The sequence below is a fragment of the Sminthopsis crassicaudata genome, chromosome 2, assembly GCF_048593235.1.
Source record: "Sminthopsis crassicaudata isolate SCR6 chromosome 2, ASM4859323v1, whole genome shotgun sequence".
NCBI classification, from domain to species: Eukaryota; Metazoa; Chordata; class Mammalia; order Dasyuromorphia; family Dasyuridae; genus Sminthopsis; species Sminthopsis crassicaudata.
The window spans coordinates 426,171,658-426,187,110 of NC_133618.1; the positions used below are offsets into that span (position 1 = coordinate 426,171,658).

Genomic DNA, 15,453 nt, shown 5'->3' on the forward strand with positions numbered 1-15,453 from the left:
ATGCATTAGAGATGTCAAGGAGAATTAGGACAGAAACAAGCCTTTTGGATTTATCAACAAACAGTCAACTGTCACATAAGAATGGTATTACTCTATATTTATTTACTTTGTAAAATCCCTGCAAATTTCAGCTCAGTTTCTCCTTCATACAAAAGATTCTTTTCTGATTCCCCCACCAGGTTGTTAAAGGTTCTCCCCCCTCACATTTCTTTTTACTTTTTTTGTTGTTGTTGTCCATATTCACTTTTCTGTAACATGTTATTTCCTGCTAGTTCAATGTCAGTTTTTCTACTTTCTAGCCTTGTAATTCCTTTTTTGGGTCTTTTTTTATCACTTAGCTTGGTGCCAGCACAAGGTATACACAAGTGTTTGTTAAATGAGTGAAAGGATGACTGAAGGACCTTAATGCAAAATGTTTGCTCAATCCCAAGTACTTGGATTGGATAGTATTTCACAGTTCTTAAATCTCTTACTTTTAATTGGGGGAAAATCTTTTAAAATGTGGAAATTTTTTTTATAGTCATGAGAAGAAAGGAAGAAAAGAGAGCCTCTGCTAGTATAAAAGGAAGGGAAAGAAATTCGTTTAATGCCATGATTGTTAATATTAATATCTTATACAGATCACTTGATGCAATCCCCTAAAACTCATTATACAAGAGTATTTTCATTCTCTTTATCTTCTTGGTAATACGCTCTCAAATATAATAAATGGTGCCATTGGAAAGGCTGGAAAGCTTACTATTATACAGTATTCTTCAAGAATCCTTTGCATGCATTGGTGAAATTATCTTGGTCAGTATTAAATGTCATTGGCAGCTCTCCTCCCATCTAGGATTCAATCTAGGCTTTTTAATAACCAACTCCATTGATATATTTCTTTGTCAGAGTCAGGAGAACTGTGTTTACATCGGATTGCTTGAGAACCCACCAACCTGTGATATGCACTATCATTTTATTGTTATCCTTATCAACTGAATCATCTATTTAGACATTTTATTAAACACTTACTGTATGCCATTTCAAGTAGGAGCTGGAGATTCAAAGAATTGCTAAAATCTGCTAAGTGCATAAGTCCTTGGGAAGCGTATCCCATACCCAGATCCTGAGCAGTCCATTCTGGGTACTTCTACTATGAAAAAAGATATGCCAAAGGACAAAAACCAAACCATGCATATATGTCTTATTAAAAATTCAAGAGATTTGGCAGGATATTTCTTCCTTCCTTGAAAGAGAATCTTTTTTTAGATCTTTAGAGAAAAGTTAAGCAGAGGAAATAATAATGTGGAATAATTATGATAATTAATTAGGATCTGGTTTGTATTTAGCTTTGAGTTCTTTGATTTTAAAATGGTTTGAAAAAGATTCAATAGGAAATTTTTTCCTGGAGATCTTTCATGCTAGAGAAAATTCATCTCATCTTGAAATTTATGAAAACTGAATTTCCCAGTCCAAAATGGTTTGGAAATTAAATTCTCAGTGTCTACAATTGTTCCTAAGAATCATATAAAAGGTAATCTAGAACCTGTTCTAACAGCTCATAAGGAGACTTTATGTGCAGGACCAGTGAGAGATGAGATTGGAAAGGTAAATAGGAACCTAGATTATAGAGAATTCACAGGAGAATGGCAACAGTTTGGATTTCATCCTTGAGACAAAGAAATAAGATTTTTTTTTTTTACTACTTTGTATCGGTCTTCCAAGTTCAAAAGAAGCCTTTGCCCCCAAATATCATTGCACAGATCAGAGTAGTAAAATTCTTTAATATCAGCTTGATGGTATAATATACATACACAGTGGGTACCCAGTGCTTTATTGAATCACAACATGATGTATTATTTGAGATGTTTGAGATATTTGGGAAGGCAAAAGCTGTTTCTAGGTAATTTCTGGCCGTGCTATTTTGTTTCACATTTTGTTTCATTGTGTCTTTGAATCATATCTTCATTTTTTCTATCCATTTCAACTAACCATAAAACTATTTGGATATCTAGCAATCAATTAGTGATTACATATAAGTTGTGCTAGCCAAAATATTTAGCATCTATCTGTCAACCCTGTGGTAATGAGTGTCTGCACTTAGGTGAGCTCGCCCTTAGACATTGATTGACACAGTCTGTCACTGAGATGGTACCAAAAGTCTTTCCAACTTGAAAAAACCTTCCAGGTCTTATATTCTGCTTTTTAGAGACCAGAGCAACCTTCACACCAATTTTCCTGATGAAATTATATAGCTGGCAATCATGTTACCTCAAAGGAATTAAAATTACTGGTGACCCAAAGAGCAATGGAAACAAGCATATTACCAATCTTTTCAATTCAGAAAGCATTTAAGTGCTTGCTATATGTTCTAGATATTGTGCTAAATATCGAGGATGCAAACAAAAATAAAACATTCTTCCCTGTGGAAAGTTTGGGAAAAAACAATTTATATGCAAATGAATTCATACAAAACACATGCAAAATAGTGGATTTTTTTTTTTTTTAATGTGTGGAAGAGAGGAGTAGCAATAGGAGTGATCAGGAAATGTCTCATGTTGGAAGCAGAATTTGAGGTAAACCTTAAAGTTATGTAGACATTCTAAAAGGTGGAGATGACATGTAGGACAGCCTGTTTATGGCATGACAAAGAAAATCTGGAGATTTGGGAATGCAGCCTGGAGGGGACTGCAGATGACAAAAATTGGCAATGACTTAGATATGGAATGTGAAGGAGAGAAGAGTCGAGGTAACTACAAAGCTGTGAATTTGGTTAACTGGAAGGAAAGTGATTTCCCTAAATAGAAGTAAAGAATTTAGGTAAGAGGTGGGATTCAGGAAAAAGATCATGAGTAATCATGACTTATCTGGGATAAGAAAAGTAGATGAATTGTCCATTTGTCAAGAGTCTACATATACATTATTCCTCATTATATACTCTTCCTCCAGAGACATTGGCCTCTTGGCTGTTTCATGAACTAGGCACTCCATCCCTCACCTCGGAATTGTCTCTGCCTATTTATTTATGTGAAGTACCTGACCATTCTGCTTATTTTGCTTTTTTGCTGATTGATGCTTCAATGAAAGAATGATGCTTGGTGGATTGGAAGCTGGTGGATTATTGAAATCTTGTACCCAAGCTACTTCATATGCCAATGTAAAACATTTCTTTGAGGCTTACTCCTAGCTTTAATCAGGCCATTGGGTCTCCAAAGAATCACTACTTGACCCCTCAGGAATTATTAGCTTAAGAGAATTTTTTTATCGTCATTTATGAATCTTCATCTAGTATGTTCCTCCAATATCAAATAACCAGTTCCTATCTTCCTAATATCACTTAACAAATTAACATTAATTAGCCTTTACAAAGAGATGTCTATGAGAAAGTTTAGCAAAAAGTGAAGTACAAAAACATTTCAAACTGGGAGCATACTCTCTACTATTTTGGTCTCAGGGAAGAGTCTACTCAAAGTTAAAGTGGTTGTGGCAAAATAGTCTTCCCTGTCCCTTTCCCCAAGTTCACTTCTGGGTGTGACACAGCCAATAGATGGGAGGGAATTGTTGTCTCAGCTGTTGTTAAATTAGGTTAAACAACTTGATTCTCAGAGTTGGTTTCTCAATGAGTTCTGTTGTTGCAGCTACAGATAGACGTAATTGATTCTGGAATCTGGTGGTTTTCTCAACCTTTGCAAGCTCACAGGTTTATAATAACCTGCTCCATATCTATTTCTAGCACTTTAATTCATTTCTAAGAAAGAAGAAATAGAGCAGATGCACAAGAATAGGGGGCATCAAGGTTTCACTTACAAATGTCTAGGAGGAGAAATAAGGCAGATGAAAATATAGGCGGCAGGCTTCTATCACAGACACTACTTTCCTCCCCTACCTCCTGCAAAGGGAAACCTAACAGCAGGTCTCTTCTCAATGACCAGAGGGAGAGAATGAGTCTGTCGGTTGTGGCCTTTGCCCAAACGCTCACTTCTGACTCAGTATATCAGTAAAAATGCTTTTTGCCACTCTGCGGAAAGCCCACAGACAACGGACGATACATGTCCAGGGTCTGAAACGAGGAGGAAACGTACCTTTTCATCTGGTACGGCATAGCTCAGTTTCAGCAAAATGTTCCAATGTAATTCTTAACCTGGGGTGAAAGAATGGGGATTCTGTGGACGAGTTGTTTTTGTTTTTTTTTTCAAACGTGTTTATATTATTTTTCTTTGGTTTTATGCATTTAAAAACATTATTCTGGTCCAAGTACAAAAAAAGCTAAGAACTCCCACTCTAATGACTGGGCGGTAAAGCAGTCTAATCTCCCGTTATATTAACATAAGGGAATATGTCAGAGCATTAAGAGTTCATACAGTGATCTTTGGTTAGGAAGATTTTTTTTGCAAAGATTAAATCAAAAGGAAATGATGAAGTGGCATCAATTGATTATTTGAAATTATTTCCGTTTTACAGGTGAAGAAACCGAAGATCGGAAGTTAGGTGACTAGCTCGGGGTCACGTAAGGTGACAGATATTGGGGAGGGGCTGTGGAAACCAAGTCCATCTTGACTGCAGGGCCAGCTCTATCTGGCTGTCACGATGCCATCTGTTTGGATAGAGACCCTCTTGAAACCCTGGTAGAGAGGATAAAGAGACGGAAAAGTGGAGAGCGGATCGAGCAGACATCCCTGAGCTTCCCTCACGTTAAGTTCTGGGTAGAGGGCTGACTATCTCTAATGGCAACCTGTAGTAATAAAGAGAGAGCCAAGACGCCCCAACCGACGCCGAAGGCCTAATACAAAAGGACTGCGCTCACGATTCGCAACTGGAGGACTTTTGACACCTACAGCATCACTCCTCCTCCTATCCCCTTCTCCCAGTCACCTCCAGGTCACATGACATGGGTGCCCTTGCGGATTAGACTTCTGATTGGTCGTTATGGGACTGCCCTCGATTGGTCGGCTTCCGCTTTGCCCCCGCCCTCCTCCTCGCCCCGACCCACGTGAGAGGGGAAAGTCACGCGATTTCCGGGAACCCGTCAGGAAGGACATAAACAAAACAAACCCGAAGCAGCATGGAGAGGGGCCGCGGCCCCCGCACCAGGACGGGCCCAAGCCCCTAAGCTCTCCTCTAAATACAGCACCAGCAGGTAAGAGAACTCTTAGCCTGAGCTGGAAGGTGGAGGCGCGGGTAGGACAGCACTGGGAGCGAGTGGTGCGGCAACGGGGCCGGGGGGGCTGGCCCCTGGCTGAGGTGGCACCCGGGGCCCTGCTCCTGCCCCTGGCCGGCAATAGGAGGGCAGTAGGCTGGGGGCTCAAGGAGAGGGACAAGAGGGTGCCGAGCGGGGTGTGGGGGGAATCGGCTAAGCACCGGACGGGAGGAGGGGCTCCGTATTTGAGGCTGTCGCGGGAGGGGGGTGTGTGGGGGGCGGGGAGAGGAAGCGGGTCTGCCGAGGCCCGGGCCACATACCTGCCCCGAGCAGGTGACACGGCTAAGCTCAGGCCGTGGCGTCTGAGCACTGGGGCGGGGGTGGTGGTGAAACGTGGGGAGCAAACCTGATCCTGCCACGCTGGGAGAAGGGGGTGTTTATTTGCTCGGTGCTTGTCACTATCATTCTGGGCATGGGTGTTCCAGGCAGGGGCTCTCGAGTCGACTTCGAGGGAAATGGTGGTGCTCTTTCCCTCTATTAGAACATTTTTTGAAAGGTCTAGAGAGCGAGGACAGGTTGTTACATAAATCCTAGAGATGTTTAGAAAAGCAAAAACTCTTAGGCTGTGCAGAAATGCGGGGTTGTCAAGTTGTTACGAAGTCTCCCTGGCTTTTTCAGTCTGGGGGTGATGGGCAGGAGACAGAGTTGCAGGGTGGGGAGGGCTTGTCACTTCCCCTCTCCCCCTTCTTCTCAACCTGGAGGAACTGAGGAAGGGTCTCTGAAGGAGACTAGGTTCCTAAAATGGGGCGCTGGTCCCCAATTAGGATCTTTTCCGCACGGACCCCTTGCTGTAGGACGTGATGTGCCTGACAGGAGTAGGGAAAGGGTGGGAGGGGCAGCGGAGAAAAGGAAAGTAAAGGGGGACTAGGAAGAGGGTGGGGATAGGGAGGAGGAGCGTGGGGGGAGGGGTCGAGGCGGGGCTGAGGCGGGAGCGGCGGGGGGGGGGGAGGAGGAAAAAAGGGAAGAGAAAAAGAGGCGGAGGAGGAAAAGGAAGAAGAGGAAGAGGAGGAGAAGGAAGAGAGGGAAAGGGAGAGGGGTGGGGCAAAGGGGAAGGCCGAGTGGGGAAGAAGGGGCGGGTGAGAAGCAGAGGGTGGAGCAGGTGGGGGCGGGGCATGGGGGGGCCGGGGCCAGGAGGCCACCCCGGAAGAGGGGGCGGAAAGGGGCGGGGCGGGCGGGGGAGTCTTGTGGGCACCAACTCTTCTTATGGGATAGGAGAAAGTCTAGGTCTACTTTGTTTGGGGTTGATGAACTCCCCACTGGGGAGGAGTAAAGGAGAGGCGACGGCCTGGAAGGCCTTTCTACAGGGATTTGTTTATGTGTCGCCTCAAGGAAGCTTGAAATGCCCCTAAGGCGGGATCCTGATTCCTTAGTGGCAGGCACTACTGTCCAATCACTGGTCAGGACTGGGGTTATATGGAATAGGCTTGGCCAATGAACGTAGAGAAGGCGGTGCCGGCTCCAGTTGATTAGGCTGTGTCGAGGGTGGTTTGGGAGGGGCGGCCATGTTGGATTGGAGGGGAGATGTGTTAGTGGGTCATTGGGAGGAAGGGTGGATAGGCTAGGAAAGATTGGGGAGAAAGCATGAGTTAGGTGTCTGTGCTTAAATTGGGGTTTTCAGAAGCAGCTTCGGAAAGTAACCCGGGCTGCCGCTGACCTACTCCTTGGTGGCGGAGTTAGCACTGAGGATGTTCAAGGGTTTTCTGGGGATGGTTTCTCTAAAAGAAAGGGAATCCAGATTCTTGACTCTCCGCCCCTCGTTCCTTTGCTCTTCCTTCTCTTATCTCCTGATTGCTAGATTGGAACCACTTTGCTTCAGTTTAAGAAATCCGACCTTTCAGTACCGAAGCGACATTAATAAAAAGTGGGCTCAATTTCTCTGTTAGGCCTCTGGGCTAGGCAGTGAGGGAGTGGGAAATCTGCTTTTGAGGGTTATGACAGAAAACAGACCAGGAAGTACTCGAAAGTTGAAGCCTTGTTAATGAGATTCCTCTTTACTTTTTTAGTTGTCAAGAAATATTTTCTTTACTACACATAACGTACTTCAACTAAGTATAACAACTGAGGAATAAGAAAATGAATTGGGTTTTAAGCTTTTAAAACAGCACAGCATTTCCCATGTGAATCTTTTCTGGAAGTGAGAAAATAGCAACACATTTTTGCTTTTCCTTTTAGGACTGAAAATATTGTATGTGTTTTGTGCTAGTCTGGTTTTAACTGGAATCACTACTACACATTCATTTTTGTTTAATGTTTTATTAATCTGAATTTGGTATTCTCTTCTCCCTCCTCCCCAGCTTTTTAATATTTTGGCAGATTTACTTTCTGGAAATTTTTAAACTAAAATTAGGGTAACATTCTTTGACCACACAGTTGCATAGAATAGAATCTATTGGTGTTTCTTGGGATTGTGCTAAACAGACAGAAACTAGTCCTGAATCAGAAAAATCCTCTGAGTATAATAAAGGAAATTATTAGTATTCTAGGTAATACGAAGTTTGCTATATTTCTACTCTGATTCTCATCCATTCCTGTTTTTCCATTGTATTTTCCTCCATTGATTAATTATAGAAATTTTCATTCTACTAAAGTTTTTTAGTTTTGTTAAAATTTTGAATCTGATGAGTTATACATTTTTCAGGAATAAATATATAAAAATACTCTATCACTTAATTCTGTAAGTTTTAGGGTGACATTTTTTAATAGATCAAAAACATTTGTAATTGGTTGTTTTTATCTAAACTATAGCCATTTATAATGCCATATATAATACTTATATAATAAGTAGAAAATATAATATCTTTGAAATTATGCTTAAATTTAGAATAAACTGGTGTTTTACTTGTTATAGTCTGGGATTAATGCTAGTCAGTGAAGTCAGTTAAAAATAATTTATACAAATAGAAGAATGAACACACAGTAAATGAAATTAGTTATAATTTCTCACTTTAAGTTTCATAAATAATAAATGTAAGAGAAGAACAGTTGAGACAATAAAGAAGGAAACAAGTGGTTATTTGGCATATACTGGGTGCTAAGTTCTTTACAAATATTTCAATTGATTTTCACAAGCAGGTAGGGTAAGTACTGTTATTGTGCCCATTTTACAGTTGAGTAAACAGGCAGAGATTAAGTGACTTAGTCACTTAAATATCTGAGGCTGGATTTGAACTCAGATCTTCCTAACTTTTAATAAAACCCAATGTTCTACTTCTTGTGTGATCTACCTTTTTGGTTTTCAAAATAGCATGAAGGAGGTTTGAAAACATTCATATATTTTTGTCAATTTAACTCTCATGAGCTTTACATATTACTTTTGTATTTTTGACATTATTATACATGTTAAGACAGAGATATAATAACTGACTTCCTTAATCCCTGATGAATTTGCAATCTGCAACAAATTTACTATGTATATCACCAGCTTATTTTTTTTAAACGTAAATGTACTTTCAAAGCCACTCTAGCATATGTGAATATTGAATAGTGTCATATGACTCTAGGATGAAAACGATAACCTTAAGTATAATCTCTTGTATCTTTTGGAGGTTAACTAAATTCACAACCTAGTACAGTATATATTTACTTATGTATTGAGTATTTAAATAACAGGTTTTAACAGGATCAGAAAACTGAGTATATTACATTTGTCTTTAAAACTTAGGTTTGGTGAGCCTAGATTACTTGGAAATTTGTTTATTGTAGCACTTGAAGGAAATGTTGCTTCTTTAGTCTCAAGCAAGAGTACTCTGAGTAGAACATATACAAAGAACTCATCCATGTCTGTCCATAGGTCGAATGTTGTATATAATATTTTTCATTGTTGTATTGCTGTTTTATATACTATTCTAAGGCATTAGGAACCAATTTATTTCATTGTTGACTATCTTTTGTTCTTTCCATTTTCCATTTTGGACCAGAAATATATATAGTTCTTTTGTTGCAGATATTTGAATCCTGATAGAATATTTAAGAGATTGTTTTTGCCTTAAACTTTTAAAGCAACATAACACATGACATGATATGTTTTGGTCTTGTTTTACAGATTAGTTATTCCTTGAAAGTTCTATGTAAACCAGATGTTTGTATAACAAGTCATCTTTTCCTGGTCATCTCTATTATTTTTTTGTCATAGAAAAAAAAAAAAACTATCTTGGTCTAAAGGCATAATAGATATCACACTTAAGAGTCCTAACATTACTAAAATGGATCTTCATTCTACATGATCTTTGTATACCTTTTAAAAAGCCTTGTATTAATCAATGACTTGTTTACTCACTATAGAACTGGAAATTTAAGCCCTTTTGTATTGCTATGTATTTACTTCTGGCATTTAGCAAAATTAAGCTAGAACTAGAGCCTCTTGAAAGTACTTCTGCACGTCCCCCATCCTTCAGCTCAGAGACTTTAAGTAGTTCTTGATTTTCTCTCTCTCTCTCTCTCTCTCTCTCTCTCTCTCTCTCTCTCTCTCTCTCTCTCTCTCTCTCTCTCTCTCTCTCAACACTTTTGAGAGGCATTGGGTTATAATGCAAAGTATTGGAGTTGAAGTCCTCTGTTTGAATTTGATTCCTAGCTGACAGTATCTGAATGAGTAAGTCAGTTAACAGCACTCTCATCAAGTTTTTTCTTCTGTAAAATAAGAATATTACCCTACATATCTCATTGGAGGAAAGTTTTGTCAACAGTAAATATTGAACTGCTATAATGATAAAAGATTTATTTTTTCTTTAATTGTGGCAACCCTAGCCACATTTGACAGAATAATTGGGAATAAAGAAATTCCAACTACATGATGTCTCATTTAGAACATTTTAATTTGTTGATTGATCAATAGGAGTCTTTTATTCCATTGCAATTTCTGTTATTGAAGACTAATGAGCTGCAGAATGTTGCAATGGAGTGATTCAAAATGTGAAGACCTGGATTCTAATCTTAGCACTGCTACTTAATATCTCAGTGATCTTGCACAAGTTAACTTCACCTTTCTAGGATTCAGTTTCCTCATCTGTAAAATGAAGAGCTTTGATGAAATAGCCTTTATGATATTTTCTATTTCTAAATAAATGATAGTTACTTTTTCCAGCACCTCCCCTCTCTCCAACACCACAATTCCTGACACATAGGAAGTACTTAATAAATGCTTGACTGATTTTAACATGAAAAATAAACATTAAATGAACAGTGAAGGGTTACCTATGTACACACATTATACATATTCATAAACCAAAATATTTTGATAGATTTACTTTGCTTTTATTTTCCATTTTGGTAATTTGGAGAATTAATATAGATAAGTTGGAAAACTCCAAGTTCAGGAGGGGGGAACACATTAGCTTGATTGCATTGAGAAGCAGTTGAGATCTGGAAGTCCTTGTTTCTAGTTTTAAATATGCTGTTAAATTGCTCTGTAACCTTGAGCAGACATCAGTTAAATATCTCAGTTTATCATTTGCAGAAGAGGAATTAAAAGTATCTTTCCTACCTACCCTAAAGAAAAAGTGTTAGATTATTTATTTTGGAGAGTAAAAACTCCCCGAAGTCAAAGAGAATATTATTACTAAAGGCAAGTGAACTCTTCTAGGAAGGAAAATAGATTTTTTTTGGGGGGGGGTGAGCTACTCAAACTTTTTTATAGATAGATAACATTCACTTGTCACCTTTAATTCTGCTTTATTCTATCCCCAACTTCAACTTTTTAGAGAAGGTTCTTGAGATATTTTTCTTATCTAAATTTCGTGTAATTCTTATATTTATTTTTGGAATAACTAAACTATTAACAGTTGTTGATTACTTCCTCGAAGCCCCGTATAAACAACAAAAATAAGTTTTTCTTTTATCCTTTTGGATTTGCCTTTTACTTGTATATATGATCACTAAATGTTTGGCAAGAATTAATAGAGTTGTGTTATAGTGAGGGTATTCTTATCTCTCAGGGTAGATTAACTAAGCTTGGGGGAATGTACATCCACAAACAGCCTTTTCCTATGGATGTCTGTTAATAATTCAGAAATTCATGATACACTGGACAACCACTAAAAATCAGATAAGGGTTTGGGGAATACATTGCTATTATTATAATTCTGTTCCCTTTAGATGACTTGTCACCAATACAAGTCTCATTCTTTTTTCAAGCTCTTCAAAATTCACCACCTTAATGAAACTTTTCCTAATTAACCTTAGTATCATATTGCTCCTCTGTTCTGTGTACTCTTGTTACATATTTGTCATTGCCTGTGTATCCTTAGTTTATCAAGTCTTCCTTTTCAGATGTTTGATCTTACTGGTTTTGACAGATAACCAATTTCAGCGCTTTAGATTTTGTAGATTCCTTTATGATTTTTCTCAATGCTCTGATAACTTTCTCTACTCCCTTCTTTGATACAATTTTTTTTTAAATTTTATGAACTGCTTAGAGATTTTGGGGGGATGATATTACCTCTATAACTACATTCTTTCAATGAAGGAACTTTCCTCCCTTCTTTATGAGTGTGTGTGTTACTTTAAGAAACAAATTTATAATAGGCAAATTGAACATATAGTTCACTATTTACTTGAATAAATAATTCACTGTAACTTTGCTTTAACAAGCTGTTAATGAGTTTTAACATATTGTTTTATTTACCACTTTTTAAATCTTTGTTATTTTTAATTTCTTTCAGTTGTATCTGATTTTTTATGATCCCATTTAAGGTTTTTTTGGCAAAGATGGTGGAATTGGTTTGTTATTTCCTTGTCCAGGTCAGTTTACAGATAAGGAAACTGAGGCAAACAAGATTAAGTGACTTGTCCAGGGTCATATAGCTAGTAAATATCTGAGGCCATATTTGACCTCAGGAAGATGTCTTCCTTACTCCAGTCCTGGGACTGCAGCTCAGCTCTACCTACTATACCACCTGGCTGCCCCCTTTTCTGTTAAGTTTTAATTTTTATGAAAACAGTTGTTTAAGTCAAATTATTTCTCACAGGCAGACCAACAGAGATAGTATGGGTTAGTGGATCTAAAACCTCAATGTTAGGAAAACGTGAGTTAACATTTAATCTCTTCTAAGGTGGTGGCTATTTGACCTTGGGCTAGCTATGACTTCTCAGTGTCCTAGGTCTAAGACTATAATTATCTCTATTGAGAGGGAATTTCCTCAAGGAGACTGCTTCATGATAATCAAGTAACAGTCTTAGTCAAAAAAGGAGAGGAAATAGAGACTGAAATGACACTTCCTGAATTACACAAAATGCTAACTTTAATGCCAACAGAAATGCCAACTGTAGCAAATTTAGGGATTCTTTTAAGATAACTTTTGACTTGCCTAATTCATCCACCCAACTAATTCTTTATTCTTATAAATTTCTTTTTACAATATATTGTCATTTATATTCAAAAGACGCCACAGTGGATGGTGGTATATGACAATTTGGTATGGGAAAAATTTTTAAATCAGATATTCTTTTTAATAATTTTTTATTTAAGTCTTCTGTTTTTTACGTATTATAGTTTTCTCCCCTATTCTTCCTTCTCCCCCTCCCAGGCTTCCATCTCATATAACAAAAAGAGAGGGAAAAAAATCAGCACAAACTGGTCAATGCATTGAAAAAGTCCAAACATGTACAATGGTACTACACCTGTGGAGCCTACAGGAAGGGATGGGCTTGGAGTGGCCTCTTAAATCTTTTCATTCCAGACATATTTGATCTTTATAATTCTGTTACATTCTCTCTCTCTCTCTCTCTCTCTCTCTCTCTCTCTCTCTCTCTCTCTCTCTCTCTCTCTTTTTTAAGTGTTTGTGGTTTTTTCTTTGAGTTACATTATAGTTATTACATATAGTGTTTTGATTTTTTTGGGGGGGGGCTCTGTTTATTTCAGAATACATAGATCTTTCCATCCATCTCTATTCTTCACCTACATAATTTCTTACAACACTAATATTCTATTACATTCATGTATCACAATTTGCTTAGTCATTCCCCAGTTGATAGTTGATTGACACCTACTTTGTTTCTAATTCTTTGCTATCACAAAAAGTGTTACTATAAATATTTTGGTGTATATAAGGATTTTCTTATGATGACTTCTTTAAGGTATAAACTAAGGCCAGTCTGTTTCAAAGAGTTTGGATATTTTTTTATATAAAATGGACAGGCCTTTTTTACAGTATAATTATTCATACAATTGCAAATTACTTTCCAAAATGGTTATATTATTTAACAGCAGTATATCATTCCACAATTCCTTCCTCATTGAGTAGCACCACTTTTTGTCATCTTTGTTAATTTTCAGGATTGTGAGGTGAAACCTCACGTTGTTTTGATTTGCATTTCTTTTATTGTTAGTGATTTAGAGGATTCTCTGATGTAATTGTGAATACTTTTCACTTATTTTTTAAAAACTTTGTTAATCTCTTTTGACCATGTTATCAGTAGAATAATGGCTGTTTTATATACATATGTGCATATACATATACACTTACATATGCATATATATGTGTGTGTATATAAATGTTTTTGTTATCTTGCATACTAAATTCTTGACAAGAAAATGTGATACAAGATTTTTTTCCCCCATTTTACTGCTTTCCCTTTTATCTAGGTGTCTTAATTTTGTCTGTGGAGAAGCATTTCAGTTCTGTATAACTAATTATCTATTTTATCTTTTGTAACTGCCTCTGTCTCATTAGATTAAGAAAAAAATCTCATAGCTGATAGAAGCATATGATCTGCTTTTCTTCTACATTTTTGATATCTTTAAAATTCATTTAGAATATATTGGAGAGTGTGATATAAGATATTATTGGAAAGTTGTGTCCAACTTTTCATGACCCTCTTTGGGGTTTTCTTGGCAAAGATACTGGAGTGTTTTGCCATTTTCTTCTCCAATTCTTTTTACAGATGAAGAGACAAATAGGACTCAGTGACTTGGAGATCGTCACATAGCTAGTGTCTGAGGACAGATTTGAACTCAGATCTTCCTGATTCCAGGTCTGACACTCTATCCTCTGTGCCATCTAGTTAATCAGAAAGGTATTGATCAAGCCTCTTTCACTTAGATTTCTTTCCAGTTTTCCCAGTGATTTTTATTAAATAAGTTCTTTTTTCCTACATAATTTGTTTTCCACTTTCTCAAACACTAGAGTTATTGAATTCCATTCTCCCTTGTCTAGTCGGCTCCATTGATCTGTTTCTTTTTTCTTTTTTAAATCAGAATCAGATGATTTTGATGACTTATTTGTAATAAAGTTTGAGATTTGGAAGTCCTATTCCCCCTTCATCTCAATCTCTTTGCATCATTTCCCCTGATATTCTAGATAATTTAATTGGTATAACATTAAAAGCATAAATAAATTTTGGTAGCACTGTCATTTTTATTATATTAACCCACCTCAGTTATGGACAGTGAAGTTATTTAAGATCTTTATTTCTTGAAGGAGCACTTTATAATTGAGTATATACACACGTGTGTGTGTGTGTGTGTGTGTGTGTGTGTGTGTTGTCTGTTTGTCTTTTGTATGCTTTGATTGATCCCTAAATAGTTTATATTTATTGGAATGGGACTGGGGTTTCCTTTTCCATTGTTGTTTCTTGGATTTTATTATGATATTGCAGAAATGCAGTTGATTTTTGAGAGTTTATTTTATATCCTTCAACTTTGCTGATATTCAGTTATTATCTGTACTGATTTCCTAAGATTTTCCAAGTATACTACACAACAGGCTACTTATTTGCCTAAAAAAAGCATATACCTTAAATTTATTTTGATGTATTCTTAAGATAGCATACTTTTAAAAAGAGCATCACTATAACTTTTTATGCAGTTTTTGTTTACAATATGTACCACATCCATACTCACACACACATCCATACCCACACTCACATCCATAACCACATTCACACCCACACATATAAATTCTACATCTTTGTATTCTGGCCTTAAAAAAGGACTTATCTGTAGATTGGAATAGGAATATACTCATGTGGTATAATTTTAGGTGATTCCAGGGAGCAAGATGATGAAGTAGATAGAGTCAGGAAGATTCAGCTTCCCAAATTCAAATCTGACCTGGGGCACTTACAAGCAGTGTGACTTTGGACAAATCACTTAATTCTGGTTTTCTCCATTTCTTCTTCTGTAAAATGAACTGGAGAAGGAAATAGTGAATAACTCTAGTGTATTTGTGAAGAAAGATCCAAATAGGATCAGGAATAGTGGGACATGACTGATAAGACTGAACAACCCAAAAGACAGGTAGAAAATGTTTAGGTCCTTTCAGGTCCTCCTGACTTCAGGGCTGGTG

At 37.4% G+C, this 15,453-nt stretch overlaps 1 protein-coding gene across 3 annotated transcripts in view; it reads left to right on the forward strand.

The window, feature by feature from the left end:
• The first annotated feature begins 4,948 nt into the window (after positions 1–4,948).
• CREBRF (CREB3 regulatory factor) overlaps positions 4,949–15,453 on the forward strand; it is a 48,980-nt gene continuing 38,475 nt past the window's right edge. Inside the window, exon 1 of one of the 3 annotated variants that reach the window (XM_074292085.1) lies at positions 4,949–5,113. The gene's annotated coding sequence lies outside the window, so the exon portion shown is untranslated. The remainder of the gene's footprint in view (positions 5,114–15,453) is intronic. The other 2 variants (XM_074292086.1, XM_074292087.1) reach the window with 2 other exon arrangements.